The following is a 17255-nucleotide window of genomic DNA, read 5'->3' as shown; positions in this document are numbered from 1 at the left end:
TTCATGGCGGTGCTCGGCTTCTCATTGCAGGGGCTTCTCTTGCTTGCAGACCACGGGCTCTAGAGCGTGCAGGTTTCAGCAGTTGTGACTCTAGGCTCGGCAGCTGCGGTTTGTGGGCTCTAAAGCCCAGGACTCCATAGCTGTTGCCCCACAGCATGTGGAATCTTTCTGGACCAGGGATCGAACCCGAGTCCCCTCCATTCTGGCAGGCAGATTCTTAGCCCCACTGGGCCACCAGGAAAGCCCCAGGCAGCTCTTTTCACTCAAGGGCAGTTCCCAGGATGGCATGAGCCAAGCGCAATCAGTAGTCAGTAGTCAGTCTTAGTAGTTAGTACTAAGCTATTAGTAGTCAGTACTTCCAGCAGTGTCTCGGGTCTGATGCAGAGTCTGGGAGGCATGTCACGGCCGCCACAGTGACATGAGTTCCTCAGGTTCTGAGGACATGGTGTCCTCTGGGCAGCTCAGCAGCGTGGGAGTGGCATGTACGTACTGGGAAAGACCTCATGTCCCTCTTGGGCAGATGCCTGGCTCTGGGGGCCCTGAAGCTCTCAGAACAGCAGAGGCCTGATCTTGGGGACAGGGCCGTGAGTTGTCAAAGAAGTTGTTTCCCCACAAAGCTGTCTGCTCTGCTTCTGTGGGACCTTCCCTGGGTTCCTCCTCCTGGGTTCTGTCTAGGCAGGCCCCCACCTGGGAGGTTGTGGGGGCAGATGCCTTCTCTTCCTGTCTCTTAAGCTGCCCCTGGAAGGGGCTGTCTTTGCACACCCCGACTTTGGCAATGTCCGCACCCCCGCCCCTGCCCTGTCCAGCCCTTTCTTAATTGTGAGCGTTACAGTGACTTCACTGACCCTGCTAGAAAGACATGAAACTTAACAGCCTCCTGGGCTACTCACAACTCCTCCACTGTGAGAACTGTTTCTAATATTCTGCCTTGTTTTACCAACTAAGCCTGAAGTTTCTACCTGAATTGGGTACCTGGGCGTTATAACAATGTTTCCTCCGTGCTAAGAGCTCTTCTCTTAGGTTTGAGAGCTGCATTCCAAAAGGCTGAGGTTCCTGGCACTTTGACTTTTACATTAGCCAGACAATCCCATAAGTCAGAATGGAGACTTATCAGATTAAATGAGGGTCAGGGGATACTATTCATGTTATTTTTTAATGTTTAAAGTCTAGGTAAGTACAGAGAATATCAAACATATACGGATTCCCAACAGAGTGGCTGTCAGGACGTGATGGCTTCATAGTTCTAGAAATAATGCATGTCTGTGCTCCAGGGGTCATGTGTGGATGTAAGAGTTGGACTATAAAGAAAGTTGAGTGCAGAAGAATTGATGCTTTTGAACTGTGGTGTTGAAGAAGACTCTTGAGAGCCCCTTGGACTGCCAGGAGATCCAACCAGTACATCCTAAAGAAGATCAGTCCTGGGTGTTCATTGGAAGGACTGATGTTGAAGCTGAAACTCCAATACTTTGGCCACCTGATGCGAAGAGGTGACTCATTTGAAAAGACCCTGATGCTGAGAAAGATTGAGGGCAGGAGGAGAAGGGGATGACAGAGGGTGAGATGGTTGAATGGCATCACCGACTCAATGGACATGAGTTTGGGTAAACTCCGGGAGTTGGTGGAGAAGGCAATGGCAACCCACTCCAGTACTCTTGCCTGGAAAATCCCATGGATGGAGGAGCCTGGTAGGCTGAAGTCCATGGGGTCGCTAAGAGTCGGACACGACTGAGCGACTTCACTTTCACTTTTCACTTTCATGCACTGGGGAAGGAAATGGCAACCCACTCCAGTGTTCTTGCCTGGAGAATCCCAGGGATGGGGGAGCCTGGTGGGCTGCCATCTATGGGGTCGCACAGAGTTGGACACGACTGAAGCGACTTAGTAGCAGCAGCAGCAGCAGCTGGGAGTTGGTGATGGACAGGGAAGCCTGGCGTGCTACAGTTCATGGGGTCGCAAAGAGTTGGACACAACTGAGTGACTGAACTGAACTGAACTGTGCTGGCAAAGCCTGCTTCCTCACTCCAGTCTTTTTCCACCATGTCCTATCCCTGAAACAACTCTTAATGTGAATGAGCAGCATTCTCTTTCAGTCCATTTTGATACTTTTTGCTACACTTATATACATTTACACAGATGTACACTGCATTGTATGTTTTAAATAAATCTAAACAGTGATGTACCACAGTTTCCATGTTAATTCAGAAATATCTAGCTACTTGATGTTAACTGTCATTTATTTTATATTCCATCGTGTGAGGGCTGCATTCCAAAAGTAAATGAAGTAAATGCTTCATTTACTCCTTCCCTCAAACGCTAGACACTGAGGCTGCTTTCAATTTTCATTCTCCTTTGCTGCAGTGATGTTCTTGCAGAAAGCCTTCTGGCTTCTGCACAGAGGTTTGGTTGGGGTGTAAAAGCAGAGGGATGTTTGCCTCTCAGCTTTACTAGATGTTGCCAAATTGCCCTCTAAAGTGATTGTTGCAATTAACCCTCTTCCCCTCAGCATACTCAAGTCCCCCGACTCAACCTTTTTCCCTACTTGGTCCCCTTGGGGAGGTAACTCTGTCTCGAGGTTACTTTATTTTGTCTCAGCTGCTGAAAGGGTTGGACATCTTTCATATTGACCACTTGGATTATTTCTCCTGGGTCAATTCCTTTTTCACTTTATCAAAGGATTTGCCCTTCAAGTTTCTTTTGTTTTCAGTCTTTATTTTTGGCTTCTCTGGGTCTTTGCTGCAGTGTGCAGGCAAGCGAGGGCTACTCTCTAGCTGCGGTGTGTGTGTTTCTGACCGTGGCAGCTTCTCTTGTTGCAGAGCATGGGCTCTAGGCACACGCAAGCTTGTAGTTGGGGTTCACAAGCTTCGCTGCCCCTCAGCATGTGGAATCTTCCTGTACCAGGGGTCCCCTGCATTGGTAGGTAGATTCTTAACCACTGGACTACTAGGGAAGTCCTAAGTTTCTTTTAATGTCATGTTCTTCCAGTACAAAAAAAAAAAGGAGGGGAAGAAAAAGAAAATAAAGAAAGAAAGAAGTGTAGCCCCACAGGTCATGTGAGGCCATGGGAAGAAAATCTCACATAGGAGGCTACGACGGGGTCTAGCTCCACCTGGATGTTATTATCTGCGTGATTTGGAGCAAATGTCTTCCGCTCTGATTTTTAAATTTTATTCTTTTTTCAAGTGTACAATTCAGTGGTTGAAAGTACATTCCCATGATTGCACAACCATCATCCCTATGTAATTCCAGAAAGAAATCCTGTGCCCACAAAAGTCAGCCTTCCCTCAATTTTCAGACTCTGGCAACCACTAATCTACTGTCAGTCTGTATGGATTTGCTTATTCTGGACATTTCCTGTGGTGCGCTAAAATCAGCATGATGTTTTCAAGGTTCAATATGCTGTAGCATGTATTAGTGCATCATTTCTCATTAGGGCTCAATAATACTCCACTATTACGGATAAACTACATTTTTCTGTCTTTCCTGTTTGGCCACATTGTGGTGCAAGACTTGTGGTATCTTAGTTCCTCGATCAGGGATTGAACCCAGGCCCTCAGCTGTGGAGTTCACAGTCCTAGCCACTGGACCACCAGGGAATCCCCAAGATCACATTTTATTTATCCGTTCCTCAGTAGATGGACTTTTGGGTTATTTCTACTTTGTAGATGTTATAAATAGTGCTGCTATGAACATTCATGCACAAGTTTTGGGGTAAACATTTATTTTCAATTCTCTTGGTTATATGCTGGGGTGTAGAATTACGGAGAAGGCAGTGGCACCCCACTCCAGTACTCTTGCCTGGCAAATCCCACGGACAGAGGAGCCTGGTAGGCTGCAGTTCATGGGGTCGCTAAGAGTCGGACACGACTGAGCGACTTCACTTTGACTTTTCACTTTCATGCATTGGAGAGGGAAATGGCAACCCACTCCAATATTCTTGCCTAGAGAATCCCAGGGATGCGGGAGCCTGGGGGGCTGCCGTCTATGGGGTCGCACAGGGTCGAACACGACTGAAGTGACTTAGCAGCAGCAGCAGCAGCAGCAGCAGAATTGCTGGGTTGTATGGTAACACCTGATCTTTCCAGGTGGCACAGTTGGTAAAGGATTCGTCTGCCAATACAAGAGATGCAGGCTGGATCCCTGGGTCAGGAAGATCCCCTGGAGGAGGAAATGGCAACCAGTCCAGTATTCTTGCCTGGAAAATTTCATGGACAGAAGAGCCTGGGAGGTTACAGTCCATGGTTCGCAAAGGGTTGGACACAACTGAGTGTGAACACACACACACATTAACTCTATGTTTGACTGTTTGAAGAACTGCCAAACTGTTCTTCACAGCCATCATACCATTTTATATCACCTCCCCTATTCCCACCAACACTTGTTATTGTCCATCTTTTTGTAGCAACCCTAGTGAGTGTGGAGTAGTCTCACTGAGATTTTGATTTGAACTCCCCTGATGACTAATGATGTTGATCATCTTTCTTTCTGTGTGCTTATTGGTTCTATGTATATTTTCCTTGAAGAAACAGCCATTCAAACCCTTTTCCCTTTCTAAATTGGGCTGAAATTTTATTGTTGAGTGGTAAGAATTCTTTTTATCTCAGAAGTTCCTTATCAGATATTTAGTTTGCAAATATTTTGTTCCATTTTGACAGCTGTCTTTTCATGTTCTTGAGAGTGTCCTTTGAAGCACAAAAGCTTTTAATTTTGATGACGTCTAACCTGTCAGCCTTTCCTTTGGTTGTCAGTGTTTTGGGACTGTAGCTAAGAAAACATCCTCTGATCCAATCAAAAAGAGTTATGCTTATGTTTCCTTCTAAGAGTTTTATAGTTCTAGCTCTTACATTTAGGTCTTTGATCCATCCTTTTTTATTTTTTTTTTTAAAGAGATTCATTTATTTATTTGTTTGGTTGTGTTGGGTCTGCGTTGCTGCACATGGGTTGTTTCTAGCTGTGGTGAGTAGGACTACTTTCCATTGTGGTGGCTTCACTTGTTGCAGAGCATGGGTTCTAGACTGCTGACTCAGTAGTTATGGTGCACGGGCTTCATTATCCCTTCCAATGTGCGAACTTCCTGGACCGGGAATTGAACCCATGTCCCTTGCACTGGCAGGCAGATTCTTTTCCACTGAGCTGTGGTAAAGAATGGAGCTTCCATTTGACGGAAGCTCCTTTGATCCATTCTGAGTCAAACTTTTGCAAATGGCGGGAGGTAGGGGGTCCAACTTCATTCTTTTTCAAGTTGGCTACCTACTTGTTCCAATACCATTTGTCAAAAAGACTATTAAGCACTTGAATTGCAGCTAATCTGAACTGAGATGTGCTATAAGTACAGGATGCATGCTGAATTTCAAAGGCCTAGTGTGAAATAAAAAGAATCCAAAATATATCATCATACATCATAATGTTTAGATGAATTACATGTTGAAGTAACAGTTTTAAATAGATTGAATTAAATAAAACATATCATTAAAATTAATTTCATCTGGGTCATTTTACTTTTTAAAACGTGCCTACATATGTGGCTTGTGCCCTCTTCCTGTCAGGATTTGGACAATGTTGGCTTGGAAGAAGAAATAAAAGACATAAAGGGCTGCGGAGCTGTTCTTTCCACCCCACCTTAGTCGTGGAACTGTTTCAGGCAGACACCTATCCTCCTGCTTCGGGCATGGACCAATTTCTCAGGCACCAGGAATTCTGTTTCCCGGAGAAGAAGCCATTAGGAGCAGAGCTGGAAAGGCAAGCAGCTTTTTCCGGTTTGAACTGGTTTGAAACAGCGGTCAAAGCCACTATTTGAGTCTGGCTTCAGGTTTTGTGCTTTCGATCGAGCCTTATGCAGCCAAACAGACTCTGGGCTGCTCCCCTCCTCCTTTACCAATATAGAAAAGATGTCAGCCCAGGGCTGGGGGCTTCGGCTTTACCTCGGGGGCAGGGGGTTGCTGGCAGACTGCGGCCCCGAGCTCCCTCCGGTAATGGGTAGTCATGACATCCAATGGCAGGCGGCACCTGAACACATGGCCTGGTCCATCCTGCTCCACAAACCCCCAGTGAGCGTCTGCCCTGGGGGCTCCAGATGAGCCTGCCCACCTCTCCTAGTGGGGCCACTGCTTCAAGATCGACACACTCGGTCCCCGGCCTGCACTGGAACAGGGGTCAAAGCCACTTCCCATTCTGCCGCATACGTGGGCCCCTTTCCTGTAGCCACCTGAGGGCAGAGCGCTCATGAGGAGATAGCTCAGAGATGGTAGGCGTCTTGTTCATGCAACACACCAATGCGTGTTGGAACTAGAATCAGGACCCAGGTCTCCTGACAGTCGCTGCATAGTTTTCTTTACACCTTTGTTCTGAGTCAGCCAGCCTTCAGTGTGATGATACCTAAGCCGATGAAGGGAAGGTGCTGATCATTTATCGAGTTTCTCTCCTACCATAGGCTCTGTGCACACATCACCTCTTTTAGTCCAAGGCAGGCATTAATATCCACATTTTACAAATTAGGAGATCAGAACCCTGGATTCTGCATTAGGGCTCCATTAGGGTTATTGAAGAGAATGTTCTAGGATTGTTAAAGGAGAGAGAAGGAAGAAAGAGAAGTCAAGGAGGGAGGGGTTAATTTTTTTTTTAAACACATTTAATGTTGCTCATTTAAGCCTCTCAACCTCCCCAATGAGAGATTCAGTGAATTTAAGGAATCTCCCAGGAATTTCCTGGAGGTCCCGTGATAAGGACTCCGTGCTCCCACTGCAGGGGACACAGGTTCCATTTCTGGTTTGAGAAGACTTCTGCAGGGTCCTGACGAGGGTGGCTGCAGGAACCTGGAATCTGTCGACTTCCCTTTGCTCCTCAGAGCCTGCCTTTGGTGATGATGGGAGAGGAGTCGGCCCCTGAGCCCTCACAGCAGACAGTCTCCCTTCCACACCCTTACCCTGCTCCTTAGAAGCTTGGGGAGGGCTCAGGAAGCAGGGCTAGAGGCCGACGCCCTGCTCAAGGAACAGAACGAGGTCCTGAAAGCCCCTGGTCCTGAGGTTGGGGTCTGGGCTCCCATCCCTGGGATTAGAGAGGGACAGCAGGGCAGATGGATGGGAAACAGAAGATGGGAAGATATGTAAGGCGTGTCTGAGGCACCTCAGGGGATCATATCGGAAGACCCCAGACTAGGGGCCCTACAGAACACATGGTCATTTCCCGCAACTTAGGAGGCCAGAAGTCCAAGGAGGAAGCGCCATTTGATTGAGAATCTGGTGAGGACTCTTTTCCTGGCTTGCAGATGGCCTCCCTCTTGCTGTGTCTTCACATGGCCTGTAGGGACTGAGGGAGAGATCACATTCTCTCCTCCTCTTCTTCAAGGCCACCAACCCGAAGGGATTAGGATCCTAGCTTTATGACCTCATTTAATCTTAGTTATCTTCTAAAAGGCCTAGCTTCAAAAACAGGCACTTTGGGGGTGTTCGGGCTTCAGGGTATCAATTGCTGGGGGGTGGAGGGACCTGATTCAGTCCAGAGAAGGGTGGTTGCTCTAGGGGAAGGGACACTCTAGTTAGTCTTGACCACCATCCACCACCGCCCCAGAGCTTGCAAGGATAAAAGAGAAAGGGAGACCCATGGTGACGTGCCCCCGAGTCACATTCCCTGGGTGACCCCAAAGTTCGCAGCATCCACCTCAGGGGCGGTCACGAACACCGGTGGACGTCAGGGATAAGCTAGATGGTTAAGGGTTCATTTCTGCACCTCTGATCACTGCTGACCAGAGGCAGAATCGAGTGACCCTTCCTGCTGGTGCTGCCAGCAAGTGCTCCGCCTGCTTTCTCTGCTTTGAGCTTCTGGGGTCGGGAGAAGGGCGGGCAGCCAGAGGAGCCACCTTGCCCACTCTGTTCCTGGTAGCTACATCGTAATTACAAATGAATCAAAAGAGGACCTGGAAATACGCTGGCCTCCGCTTTCTCAAACATTCAGGAGCAGGGGTTTGTGAGCTAGAACTTCATTTATTTGAAACAACCTCCCTAGTAAGACAGGCACTCAAGTTCAGCAAAGTACTACAAATAGTTTATTTAAGTAGTTTTTTTTTTTTTTTTTTTCCCCAATGCCTGTGTGGGCCCAGCACAGTAACATTTTGAATTGGCTTTAAACCTGGCTATCACTGATTGTATATGCAACGCTGGACACCTCATTTCTCCAAGCAGATGTGTCCTCATCTATAAACAGGGTAAAGAATCTCAAGAATGTTAGAGATAGCATATGTAAGAGTGCTTCAAAAACAGCATCATATCCCAGACACAGGAAACAAATTTATGAATACCAAAAGGCAAAGGGGGTGGGGAGGGATAAGTTAGGAGTTTGAAATTAGCAGATGCGCATTACTACATATAAAACAGATAACCAGCAAGGACCTACTATACAGCACAGGGAAACTATACTTTGTAAAAACCTGGTAGGCTGCAGTCCATGGTGTCGCTAGGAGTCGGACATGACTGAGTGACTTCACTTTCATGCATTGGAAAAGGAAATGGCAACCCTCTCCAGTGTTCTTGCCTGGAGAACCCCAGGGACAGTGGAGCCTGGTGGGCTGCCGTCTCTGGGGTCGCACAGAGTCAGACACGACTGAATCGACTTAGCAGCAGCAGCAGCAGCAGCATAAAGGAAAATAATCTGAAAAAGGATTATATATATATATATATACACATACACACACATATATGTATATGTATGTATATACACATAAGGGTTTCCCAGTGGTAAAGAATCTACCTGCAATGCGGGAGACCTGGGTTTGATCCCTGGGTCAGGATGATCCCCTGGAGGAGGAAATGGCAACCTGCTCCAGTATTCTTGCCTGGAAAAATCCTATGGACAGAGGAGACTCCTGGGGTACAGTCCATAGCGTCACAGAGTCAGACACGACTGAGTGACTGGGCACAATATACACACACATATATATATAAAACTGAGTCACTTTGCTGTATATCTGAAACACTGTAAATCAACTATACTTCAATAAATTAAATAAAAAAGAAGATAGACTCTAAAAACAAATTTTGTACATACAAAATAGAATAGATGAAAATATTTAATATCTGTCTTATGCAGAAGGTGAATGGGAATTTTCATTTCCAAGGAGATCTTAGAAATAATGACAAAAAAGGCAAGTATTTTGTAATAACAAATAAAGGAAAAGAATCTGGAAAAGAATACACACATACATATACTTGTGTTCTTGGCAGTGAAATCCTAACCACTGGACTGCCAGGGAATTCTCTGTACACCTGAAACTAACACAGCATTGTGAATCAACTACCTACTGACGTGAGAGTGTTAGTTACTCTATCATGTCCAGCTCTTTGTGACCTCGTGGACTGTAGCTTGCCAGGCTCCTCTGTCCACGGAATTCTCGAGGCAATAATACTGGCTGCTGCTGCTGCTGCTAAGTCGCTTCAGTCGTGTCCGACTCTGTGCGACCCCAGAGACGGCAGCCCACCAGGCTCCCCCGTCCCTGGGATTCTCCAGGCAAGAACACTGGAGTGGGTTGCCATTTCCTTCTCCAATGCAAGAAAGTGAAAAGTCAAAGTCAAGTTGCTCAGTCATGTCTGACTCCTTGCGACCCCATGGACTGCAGCCCACCAGGCTCCTCTGCCCATGGGATTCTCCAGGCAAGAGTACTGGAGTGGGGTGCCATTGCCTTCTCTGCAATAATACTGGAGTGGGTAGCAATTCCCTTCTCCAGGGGATCTTCCCCACCCAGGGACTGAACCCTGGTCTCCTGCATTGCAGGCAGATTCTTTACTGTCTGAGCCACCAAGAAAGCCAAATCAACTATACCTCAATTTAAAAAAAGCACAAAAGTAAGTCAAATATCATTAAGAATAATCAGAATCATTCCTGACTTGAAGTTTCCACAGCCATCGAATGGAAGACAAATTATATGACACTTGTTATGGGTCCAATGCTGCTGCTGCTAAGTCACTTCAGTTGTGTCCAACTCTGTGCGACCCCATAGACGGCAGCCCACCAGGCTCCCCCGTCCCAGGGATTCTCCAGGCAAGAACACTGGGGTGGGTTGCCATTTCCTTCTCCAATGCATGAAAGTGAAAAGTGAAAGTGAAGTCGCTCAGTGGTGTCTGACTCTTAGCGACCCCATGGACCGCAGCCTATCAGGCTCCTCCGTCCATGGGATTTGCCAGGCAAGAGTACTGGAGTGGAGTGCCATTGCCTTCTCTGTATGGGTCCAATAGATCCCCCATAAATACGTTGATGTCCTAACCCCCTGGTACCTGGAATTGTGACCTTATTTGGAAATAGGGTCTTTGTAGTTGATTCAGTTCAGTTCAGTTCAGTCGCTCAGTCGTGTCCGACTCTTTGTGACTCCATGAATTGCAGCACACCAGGCCTCCCTGTCCATCACCAACTCCCGCAGTTCACTTAAACTCACGTCCATTGAGTCAGTGATGCCATCCAGCCATCTCATCCTCTGTCATCCCCTTCTCCTCCTGCCCCCAATCCCTTGCAGCATCAGAGTCTTTTCCAATGAGTCATCTCTTCACATGAGGTGGCCAAAGTACTGAAGTTTCAGCTTTAGCATCAGTCTTCCCAAAAACACCCAGGACTGATCTCCTTTATTAAGTTCCTATAAAAGGGGAAACCAGAGACAGACACGCAGAGGGAAGGTGATGTGAAGATACAGGGAGAAGACAGCCACCTACAAGCCAAGAGACACCCGAAGCTACGGAAGCTAGGCAAGAGGCCTGTAAAGACTTTGGTCTCTGCTGAGAAGGAAAGATGGAGACCCTGGGTACCACAGCTGGCTCCGATGATGTCATCACAGCCCGGTACTGTTCCTGCTGTCATTACAGCATTTTAACATTTATTTATTTGTTTTGGTTGCACTGGGTCTTTGTTGCTGTATGTGGGCTTTCTCTAGGAAGAGTAGTTGGGGTTATTCTTCCTAGTAGCGCATGGGATTCTCATTGCGTGGCTTCTCTAGTTGCAGAGTAGAGGCTCTAGGCAGCAGGGGTCAGTAAGTGTGGCATGCAGGCTCAGTAGTTGTAGCTCCTGGGCTCAGGTGCTTGGTGGCATGTGGAATCATGCAGAGCCAGAGGTCAAATCTGTGCTCCCTGCACTGGCAGGCGGCTCCTGCCCACTGCACCAGCAGGGAGAGCCCTCCTGCAGCATTTAAGGTTTCACTCAGGGCCGCCTAAGAGACTTACTCCCTCTGGGTACAGTTTTGTCATTTGCCTGCAGAAAGAGGGGTCTGCGCTCAGACCACCTTGCCTGCCAGCCCCCTGCCACCAGCCAATTCCCCCCAAAACCACCCACCACCATTTCTCTCTGCAGTCTCCTGCGTGGTGGGGGTTCCACTCACCGTGCTTTTGTGGAGGAGGATTTGATGGAGATTTGAGTTTTCCCCTGGAGACGCTAGGAAGACAGTTTGTCTCAGCCTAACACTAAGGCCCAGCTCCACATTTATGGCTGTTTCTGTGGTTACCTTTCTTTGGGGATGTTTGGGGTAGGCGGTGATGGTAGAGGTGGGGGCGTGTGCCTATCTGCTCTTCTAGAACCCAGATTTTCTGAAGCCACTGGCAAGGGGCCTTGGGAGGCACAGACCCCCATTTTTGCCTGTTAGCTGCTCACCACATGGCAGGCAGACGAGAAAGTCTGCATGAAACACGGGTCCACCTCCCCCTGAGACCTAGGGGCTCTTAGCCCAGAGGATGAGGTGGCAACCAAGCCCCTTCTTCAGCAGAGACCGAAGACCCACTGAATGTCAGGGAGTGAGGGGTTGGAAGAAGCCTGCTCCTGTCCATTTTACAGGTGGGGAAACCGAGGCTGAAGGAGTCCAAGTCAGTGAAAGTCGCTCAGTCGTGTCCGACTCTTTGTGACCCCATGGACTGTACAGTCCATAAAATTCTCCAGGCCAGAATACTGGAGTGGGTAGCCATTCCCTTCTCCAGGGGATCTTCCCCACCCAGGGATCAAACCCAGATCTTTCACACTGCGGGCAGATTCTTAACCAGCTGAGCCACAAGGGAAGCCCAAGAATACTGGAGTGGGTAGCCTTTCCCTTCTCCAGGGGATCTTTCTGACCCAGGGATCAAACCCAGGTCTCCCACATTGCAGGCAGATTTCTTATGAACTGAGCTATCAAGGAAGCCCTCTACATATAGTGGAATAGTATTCAGCTTTAATATGGGAGGAAATCACGTCACATGCTCCAACGTGGATGAACCTCAGGATGTTATACTAAGTGAAATAAGTGAAAGTCGCTCAGTCGTGTCCAACCCTTTGTGATCCCATGGGCTGTACAGTCCTTGGAATTCTCCAGGCCAGAATACTGGAGTGGGTTGCCATTCCCTTCTCCAGGGGATCTTCCCAATCCAGTGATCGAACCCAGGTCTCCCGCATTGCAGGTGTATTACCAGCTGAGCCACAAGGGAAGCCCAAGAATATTGGAGTGGGTAGTCTTTCCCTTTTCCAGGGGATCTTCTCAACCCGGGGATCGAACCCAGGTCTCCCGCATTGCAGGCGGATTCTTTTACCAGCTGAGCCACCAGGGAAGCCCGAAGGGGTCCATGGACCTGTCCAAACGGCCTCGCGTCAGCAAAGGCAACCAGAACTGGAACCCAGGCCTCCCTCCGCCAGGGCCCCGGGCTCCTTCCCTGAACCAGGCGCGGGAAGGCTGGTGACACCTGCTTGCGGGACGGGCAGGGGGGTGGTACCAGAAGGGGCCTGGCCAGCGGCCGGAGGCGACTTGAGAGGCTTCTTCCCCCTCCTGGGCCACCGGGGCCACACTTCCTGGCAGAGAACCCGGGAGGACGCGGGGCGGTCCTCTCCCGGGCACCGCCCCACAGGCCTCTCCCACACCCACAGGCCAGGGGCCAAAGGTTAGGAAGGCGGAGCTGGAGCTTGGCTCCGCCCCCTGCCTCGAGATCCACTCAGGGCCGCGACCCGGTCAAGACAGCAAGGGGCCAGCGTGGAGAGGGCGGAGGCGTGGCGCGGCGGAGCCAGAAGGGGGCGGGGTTAGAGTCGGGGGCGGGATCGCCGTGGGTTGGTGGGCGGGGCTAAATGGAGGGGCGGGGTCGAGCGGGGCGTGTCCTCAGGAAACTTGAGCTCGCGCCCCGCCTCCGTTCCCCGCCTCCGGGCCCCGCCTTCGCGTCCCCTTCCTTCCCGGGGCTGGCGGGCGGGCCGCGGCTACTGCAGGCGGCGGACAGGCGGCTCTGCGGACGCGCGGGCGCCTCCACCTCGCTCCCTCCCTCTCTGCCGGCTTCCTTTTGTCTTTCCGCGAGGCGATGAGCGCAGGGCCAACGCGGCGGCTGCGGGCGCACGGAGGCCCGCGCTCATAGGCACCCCTTCCCCGGCCTCGGCGCGCCAGTCCCTCGCAGCGGCCCGTGCCCGCCCCCAGCGCCGGCGGCGCGGAACTTGGGCTCGGGGAGCTCGGCAGATCGAGTCCTGCGACGGAGCAGGTAGGAAAGGGGTTGGGCTGCGGATGGTACGGGGCGTGTGCTGCGGTCGGGCTCTCTGCGTGTGTGTGTGTGTGTGCGCGTGTGTGTGCTTGTGTGCTTGTGTGCCGGCGGTGATTGTGTTTCTCTGCGCTGTGGAGTTGTGGTTGACTGAGTACGGCGGTGTGTCCCTGGAATGGCGTGTCCTCGTGGGGAATCCGTGTGTGCAGCTGGAATCGGCACATTTTGGGGTTGCGTTTGTGAAATCGTGTCGGGGCGCAGTCGCTGGTGGGGACCGGTGCGCGGAGTGTGTATCGTGTGTGAGCGGCTGTGCGTGTCGGGGTGCGGATGGGCAAGGTGGGCGTGGGCGGACCAGACCCGAGCGCAGAGCCGCGCGGGTCCCGGCCGGCCGGCGCAGTGCGGAGCTACAGACAGAGCAGGGATCCGAGGCCGGGGGTGGGGGGTGGCTAGCCCGGGCTTCGGGGACAGCCGGGCCACCCCCACCCGGGGACAGGTCCACGCGGCCCACGTGAGTCGCCTGTGCGCTCTGGCCAGGGGAGGGGGCCGGCGCGGCGGCCATCTGCTCGTCCCTTCCCAGGCGGAGGGGTGGCGGGCAGAGCCCTGCGGCGGAGTTAGGAGCCGGGGCATCGCGGAGACTCGCGCTCGCGCCGCCTGTGCCCGATACGCCACCATCCCGGATCGCGGTTTTCTTATCAAATGGGGACAGTTCCCCCCTCCCTCGGGGTCTGTCTTGACGGTTAAAATGAGAAACACCGAAGCTCGCTCTCGTTCGGCCGTGTGCCGGCACACAGTAGGTGTTATGTTAACTGGATTAGCATCTCACTAAAAAAATCCTTTCTTTCCCCCTTTATCTTGGGAGAGGCTCCTGTTCCACCCCCCTTCTCACCCCCCGCCCTGTGTGTCGTGTGCTTCTCCCGCCGCCCTAACTTAACCACGAAGCTCGGAGACCCGAGAAAGTTTAGGCGCCCGGCTGCGCCGTCTCCCCGCCGCTGCTCCGGGCCGGCGCCGCCTGTAAGGTGCAGGAGTGCGCAGCGCCGGGCGCCCGCCCTTCTCCAGCCGCTAAGGCTGGCGCGCCCGAGCGGGGGTCCCTCTCCTGGCCGAAAGCAGAGGCTGCGGGAGTCAGGAGCCCTTTTGTTCAACAAGTGCGTACTCCTCGCGGGCGTGCGGATCTGCCATCTGGGAGCCCAGCGGTGAGAAAGTGGCACTCCCCGCAGAGACGCATCTCGGGCTCCCGGGGCATCCCTGACCAGGCCTGGTCACGCGGAAGGCTGCCCTCTTTTCCTCCCCGCCAACATCCATTACCCCCTAGAGGAGCATGATTGTCAGGATGCCGAGTCCTGCCTTGGGCGCTGACATCGAACGTCCTACGTTCTGCACCCCCCGCCCTCCAATATCCCTTCTCCCTCTGATCAGCCTTGTGCAGGAAGCTGAGGGTCTGCGTGGGACTCTTTTCTCCTAGTTCCACGCCTTAATTTTTAATGTTTAGTGTCAAACCTGCTGCTCATTGAACTGCAGTGACTGCAACGCAGCTCTAACCAGCATTCGCTTTCAGGCGGAGTCGGGCCAGCCACACCAGAGCGCTTGCTCAGATCCAGCAGGGCGAGCTGGCCAGGGCTGCTCTGCCGCCTGCCTTCTGCCATAGCCCGGAATTCCTCCCCTTCATCTCTGGTTTCTTCCTCTCAGGACCCTTCTCAGACGGGGCGGGGGCGGGGAGGGGGGCGGAAAGAAACACAAAACCAAAAAACAACTTTCACCAAGGGAGCAGCTGACCTCATGGTACATGTGGTTCTCAAAATGAAAGGCTGGCATGGAGTGGGCAGAGGCTGCGTTTGGGTCCGGTTGCCTTTCCAAGTGTCTGATGCTCTCTGCTGTGTTCTCAAGGAAGCTTCCGCAGGCTTCTATGACACAGGAGCAGAAACCTCTGGCTCGGTTCCTTTGGTCTGCCTTCCGTTGGGACCCAAGCCCTGAGATCTCCACAGTGATTGCAGGCCAGGGGAACCAAATAATAAGCTAATTTGTCATCCTCAGTTCTGTCAGGAGCACACTTAGAATGCAACCTGCTTTTCATGTTTCCATAAAAAGATTTTATATCCTAGAGGAGAAGAGGGCTCTTGATCTGAATCCTATTCTCATCCCCATAATCAGATTTCAACAATAATATTAAAAAAAAATCAGTCTGACTTTGTCTGCTCATAAGACAGACCAAAAGCCGGGATTTCCCCCTCCCCCTGAGTTAAAACCAGCCTTTGTCTTAAGGAAACCAGTGTTATGGACTTAGATCTATTTCTGTTTCACTTTTGAAAGCGCCTGTAATTACTGAGCTCTTGAGGTTTTATTGGATAATGTGTTGGAAGGAAGGCCAGGGACTCTGCCTCTCGCTTGCCATGGGATGTGGTGCCATGTTCTTGCCTTGCTTGCTCCATTTGTGTTCCGATTTTTGTAAGCTGGGAAGCATACGTCAATGTGTGATAATAGTTTGGGAGACCTGGCTTTGGGAGTCAAATGCCCAGAAGAACAGAGATTTGCCCCAACACTAGCCAGTGACCCACTCATTTTCAACAAGCCCTTCTCGAGAGAGACTCCAAGACAAATGAAAAGCTTGAACGAATTCCTTCAGGATTTCTCCTAAAGTCCCTTTCTGGCCGCAGGGCTGTGCAGAATTAGAAAAACAGAAGGTCAAGGAGTGGGGTCTCTTGGCCCACACTCCCTAGCCCCGGCCTTGCACTCACCAAGCCCCCTTTCTACCTGGAGCTTCTGTGGAGTTTCATCTGGTGCAGAGGTAGGGGTGTCATCCAGGGCTTGTAATTCCTGCCCTCAGGGCTCTTCACACATAATTTCAACATTCCCATGAAATACGATGGTGAGTGTTTGTTCATCGGAGTAGTCTGTCTTCCCCTTCCTCCAACAGACCTTCCCCCAAACTTACGATAAGAACTTGCCTTGCCCCTTTGGAAGTGGTGAAGTGCCACAGTCTGATAATCCAGGATACTAAATTAATAAGGAGCCCCAGAGTTTATTTGGCACCGGAGAGTAAGCCTCTCAGCAGCTGACATTTTATCTAGGTTGAGGATTGGGTTTGTATGAGAGTTTAGCGTTCCAGCAAGAACTAAACTGTGCTTGTTTGTTGCAGGTTGATGCTTCCAGTTTATGAGTTGCCGGCTCAGACTTGATGGAGGATTATGTGTGTTTTGCTAGTTTGTCAGCCCCTGATGTCATTGTGCTGGGGAAAGAGAGCCCTTGGAGGCTTAATCACGCTCTACTCTGGGGCTCACCATTCTCCTGTAGTCTCGTCGGGTTCCTTGTATGTTTTCATGCCCACCCACAAGGCTGCACATCTGTGCATCTCGTGCGGGTCTTATCCTCTTCTCTTTGGGCTCAGTTTCCAATCAGGATGATGGAGGGTAATCGTGTATGGAGACAGCAGAGCGGACTTAGGGTCTTTTGGTGCCACTTGTCCCATGGAAAAAAACTCTTTCAAATCACTTTCCACCAAAAAGAAGGAAAAAAAAAGCATTGGAATCTACTAGTGTGTATTTCATGTAACTTGAAGTAATCCATACAGTTTGACAGGTGGAACATGTATTATGCACTGAGCAAGGTGCAAGTCTAAAGAATTTTTTAAAAAATCATCTGAAAAGCACAGTGACTCCTTTCAGAGAGCCTCACCTTGGCTGTGTCATTTCAAGTCAAATTGAATTTCAGAGGCAAATGTTCACATCTTGGTGTTTGTGACACGTGACTAAGTAAAGACACTTTCTGAAAGGCCTCAGGTTCCGTCCCCTGCTGCATTGGGGTGGCCAAGATGCTTTCTTT

At 50.7% G+C, this 17255-nt stretch overlaps 1 protein-coding gene across 1 annotated transcript in view; it reads left to right on the top strand.

The window, feature by feature from the left end:
• HPCAL1 (hippocalcin like 1) overlaps positions 13140 to 17255 on the top strand; it is a 123184-nt gene continuing 119068 nt past the window's right edge. Inside the window, exon 1 of the mRNA XM_018055663.1 lies at positions 13140 to 13445. The gene's annotated coding sequence lies outside the window, so the exon portion shown is untranslated. The remainder of the gene's footprint in view (positions 13446 to 17255) is intronic.

The sequence above is a fragment of the Capra hircus genome, chromosome 11 (genome assembly GCF_001704415.2).
Source record: "Capra hircus breed San Clemente chromosome 11, ASM170441v1, whole genome shotgun sequence".
In the NCBI taxonomy this organism is placed as follows: Eukaryota; Metazoa; Chordata; class Mammalia; order Artiodactyla; family Bovidae; genus Capra; species Capra hircus.
This window is presented reverse-complemented; position numbering and strand designations above follow the sequence as displayed.